This window comes from Capra hircus, chromosome 12 (assembly GCF_001704415.2).
Source record: "Capra hircus breed San Clemente chromosome 12, ASM170441v1, whole genome shotgun sequence".
Taxonomy (NCBI): domain Eukaryota; kingdom Metazoa; phylum Chordata; class Mammalia; order Artiodactyla; family Bovidae; genus Capra; species Capra hircus.
Window position 1 is genome coordinate 76022078 of NC_030819.1, and position 4815 is coordinate 76026892.

The 4815-nt window shown below is 48.1% G+C and overlaps 1 pseudogene; it reads left to right on the forward strand.

The window, feature by feature from the left end:
• On the forward strand, positions 1228-2151 carry LOC108637282 (annotated as a pseudogene).

Genomic DNA, 4815 nt, shown 5'->3' on the forward strand with positions numbered 1-4815 from the left:
TTCAGCTCCTCCCAGAAAAAGGGGCCCCGCCTAGGGAACTCGGGGAAAGGCGAAAAAAAAAAAAAAAATGGCCGGCGTAGCAGAAGAAGACCCGGAGGTTCCCTCCTCCACCGTTCATGCGTTTCCGGTCCGGGCGGGGCCAGCCAGAGAGGGTGGAGAACGGACATATCAGTATTGGCCCTTCTCCACTAGTGATTTGTACAATTGAAAAACCCAGACTCCCTCCTTCTCTGAAAAACCGCAGGGTCTTATTGATCTTTTAGAGTCTATCCTGTTTACTCACAATCCCACTTGAGATGATTGTCAGCAACTGTTACAGGTACTTTTTACTACAGAGGAGAGCAAATGGATCCTGTCAGAAGCCCGGAAAAAATGTGCCAGGGGTGGATGGGAGGCCCACAATACAGCCTAACCTCATTGAGGAGGGGTTCCCCTTGGTGTGACCCAACTGGGACTTCGAACGTGCTGAAGGTAAGGAGTGTCTCCGAGTATACCATCAGACTCATAGCTGGCCTTAGAGCAGCCGCCAAAAAGCCAACTAAATTGGCCAAAATAAATTCAGTGAGACAAGAGCCAAATGAGAGCCCAGCAGCCTCCCTGAAAAGGATAATGGAAGCTTTTAGACAGTATACCCCTATGGACCCACAGGCAGATGAGTCACGAGCGGCAGTTATGTTAGCATTTGTAAATCAAGCAGCCCCCGATATTAGAAAAAAGTTACAAAAGATAGAGAGGTTAAGTGAACAATCCTTGCAAGATCTAGTGAGGGCAGCCGAGAGAGTTTTTAATCATAGAGAGACCCCAGAAGAGAGAGAGGACCACATTAAAAGAGAAAAAAAAAAATTTAGAGCTGAAGAAAACCGTAAAAATCAAAAAGAGCTGGCTCAGATATTTTTTGCTGGGGTTAAAAACAAAAACAGGTTCCAAAAAGGAAAAAAACTGGACTCAAAAACTGAAGAAAAAATGACAAGGCGTAAGCTTGAAAAAAACCAATGTGCGTTTTGTAAAGAGTTTGGACATTGAAAAGATAAATGCCCCAAGAAAAATCTAAAAGAGGGGCCCAAGAACCCCAAGAACGAGACTCCCTCTCCAGACAGTCATATCCTCTATGCGGGTGAGGATAGCGACTAGGGGGGTCAGGGCTTGAAGCCCCTCCTTGAGTCCTGGGTAACTATAAATGTGGAGGGGAAACCGGTTGGCTTCATGGTGGACGCGGGAGCCCAATACTCAGTCTTAAACCAAAAAGATGGACCCATGTCTAAGAAAAGTAGCTGGGTGCAGGGAGCAATCGGGACTAAATGATATGGATGGACTACAAAACGGCATGTGGACTTGGGGGCCCACCAGGTGACCCATTCCTTTCTGGTGATACCTGAGTGTCCAGCGCCCTTGTTGGGAAGGGATTTACTGTCTAAAGTGAATGCCCAAATTCATTTCAACCATGGACAAGTGTCGGTTTTAGATGGGACCGGGCATCCTCTTCAGGTCTTGTCTCTGGCATTAAAAGATGAATAAAGACTCTACTTGCCAGAGGCCCCAGCGACAATAAGCCCCGAAGTACAACCATGGGTTCAAAGATACCCTCAGGCCTGGGCTAAAACTGCAGGAATGGGATTAGCCAAACAGAGGCCCCCTATCATTGTGGAACTGAAAGCCAGTGCTTCCCCGGTGAGGGTACGACAGTATTCCATGAGTCAAGAGGCTCGACAAGGAATTACTCCTCATATACAATGCCTCATAGACGCTGGGGTCCTGAAAAGGTGCCGGTCCCCATGGAACACTCCCCTGTTGCCTGTAAAAAAGCCTGGGGGAACTGATTTTAGACCGGTTCAAGATCTATGAGAAGTCAACAAACGGGTGAGTGATATTCATCCTATGGTTCCTAACCCTTATACATTGCTAAGCAACTTGCCTCCAAACTACATTTGGTACACTGTTTTAGATTTAAAAGATGCCTTTTTCAGTTTGCCTCTTGTCCCCGCAAGCCAAGAGATCTTTGCCTTCGAATGGCAAGAAGACGGTGGTCAGACCCCTGTGCAGTTGACATGGACTCGCTTACCACAGGGTTTCAAAAACTCGCCCCTGTTATTTAATGAGGCCCTGGACGAAGACCTCCGTGAGTATCGGGTTGAACACCCTACCATTGTTTTATTACAATATGTTGATGACCTTATGCTGGCAGCGGCTATAGAGAAAGAGTGCCAAGAGGCAACAGGTGACTTCGCCAAACTTTGGGGACTTTAGGTTACAGGGCCAGTGCCAAAAAGGCCCAGATTGCCAAGCAAGAGGTTACATACCTCGGTTATAAGATAAGCAGGGCCAGAGATGGCTAACACAGGCTATGAAAGAAACCATCCTCCAGATCCCTGAGCCGGCTAACCCTAGACAAGTGAGAAAATTTCTGGGAACTGTGAGATATTGCTGGTTATAGATCTTGGGGTTTGCAAAAACGACCAGGCCCCTATATGAAGGGACCAAAAAAAACAAGGACCGGAAATGGACTGAGCCAATGAAAGAGGCCTTCCAAGAGCTCAGGTGAGCCTTGCTAGAGGCTCCTGCCCTTGCCCTCCCTGATCCATCTAAGCCTTTCCAATTATTTGTAGATAAAAAGCAGGGGATAGAAAAAGGGGTACTAACACAGAGATGGGGACCATGGAAGCGACCTGTAGCTTACCTTTCCAAGAGACTGGAGCCAGTGGCAGCCGGATGGCCACCTTGCCTCTGTATCATCGCGGCCACCACACTCTTAGTCCACGATGCTAATAAACTGACTTATGGACAGAGACTCTTGGTCTACACTCCTCATGCCATAGAGAAAGTTTTAAAACAACCCCCAGGTAAATGGATTTCTAATGCCCGCTTGACGCACTACCAGGCCTTGCTACTTGACACCCCACGGATTCATTTCCAAACGCCCTGCACTCTAAATCCGGCCACTCTTTTGCCCAATCCGGAGGAAAATAGCCCCCTCCATGATTGTGATGAGATACTGGCTGGGGTAACAGCAATACAAAAGGACTTAACCGATACTCCACTGGATAACAGTGAGCTAAAATGGTTCACAGACAGCAGCAGTTATGTAAAAGATGGACAGAGACAGGCGGGAGCCGCAATAGTAGATGACTCTGGACAGAGATATGGGCAGAGGCCCTTCCCCCGGATACCTCAGCACAAAAGGCAGAGTTAATTGCCCTGATTCAAGCATTAGAGAGAGCCAAAGGAAAAAGAATAACTATTTTTACTGACAGTCGCTATGCTTTTGGCACGGTACACATCCAGGGCCCGATATATCAGGAACGGGGGTTTTTGACAGCTGAAGGAAAAGAAATTAAAAACTTGCCTGAAATCCGTAGACTTTTAGAGGCTGTACAGATGCCTCGGGCTGTGTCAATAGTACACGTACCTGGACATCAGAAGGGTGACAGCCCCACGGCACGAGGGAATCGTGCCGCAGACCTGGCAGCTCGAAAAGCAGCTGATGAAGATTTCATCACCCCTGTGTTGGCGATCGGACTTCCACCTCCAGGTATGGGAACTCTGCCCCCAACCCCTGAGTGTTCATCCACAGACCTTGCTTGGATCCAAGAACATACCAACTTTCAAAAAGGTGAAGATGGATGGTACCAAGACTCAGACGGCTACTTGATACTCCCTGCTCAGCTGGGACGGCAACTATGTGAGCATTTGCACTTGTCTACTCATCTGAGAAAAAAAAAGACTCTGATGCTCTTTCAAACTGCGCGCCTGCGATTTCCCCAGCACCAGACAACTGTAAAGAACATAGTGCATGCTTGTATGGCGTGTCAACAGATGAGGCCAGGAAAAGGACAACATGCAGGACTGAGGTATCGGGGAGAAGGACCAGGGCAACACTGGGAAATAGAGTTCACCGAGGTAAGGCCAGGCAAGTATGGTTACCGGTACTTGGTAGTGTTGGTGGATACCTTCTCAGGGTGGGTAGAAGCTTTTCCTACAAAGGGAGAAACCGCGATGATAGTGGCAAAAAATTTTTTAAAAGAAATAGTTCCCAGGTTTGGCCTGCCAGTGACCATCGGCTCTGATAATGGACCTGCTTTTGTGAGTCAAATAGTTCAGAGCCTTGCCCTAGCCCTGGGGACTAAATGGAAGTTACATTGTGAATACAGTCCACAGAGCTCAGGGCAAGTAGAAAGAATGAATCGGACTCTAAGAGAAACTTTAACTAAACTGGCTATAGAGACTGGCGGGGACTGGGTGACCCTCCTTCCCTTCACCCTCTTCCGTGCGCGTAATACTCCTTATCGACTTAATCTGACCCCATTTGAAATTCTGTATGAGAGACCTCCCCCTGTATGTCCTATATTTAAAGAGAAAAAACTACCGCCTCCCACGTTGGGACAATTCCAAGAGGCCTTGATGGCCTTAAGCAAGGTGCACTCTCGTGTCTGGAAACTGCTCCGGAAAATACATGTGGGTCAAAATAAGGGAACTATTCCCTCACATGACATTGGCCCAGGAGATTGGGTATGGGTCAAAAGGCACCAAAACAAGGCACTAAAACCCAAATAGAAGGGTCCTTATGTTGTTCTTCTTACCACCCCAACTGCCCTAAAGGTCGACGGTATTGGGCCTTGGGTGCATTGCAACCACGTACGCCCAGCTGCTTCAGCAGAGCAGGAAGAACTAAAAAAAAAAAATGGGAAGCATCTCTGCACCCATCCAACCCCCTGAGGCTAAAGCTTCAAAGGCGCCAACAGGACCAGGACAGCCCGGCTGGGCCGTCTTGTGGATGACCCAGTTACTCTGCTCCGGAGCTGCCAGCGTGAACCCGCATCA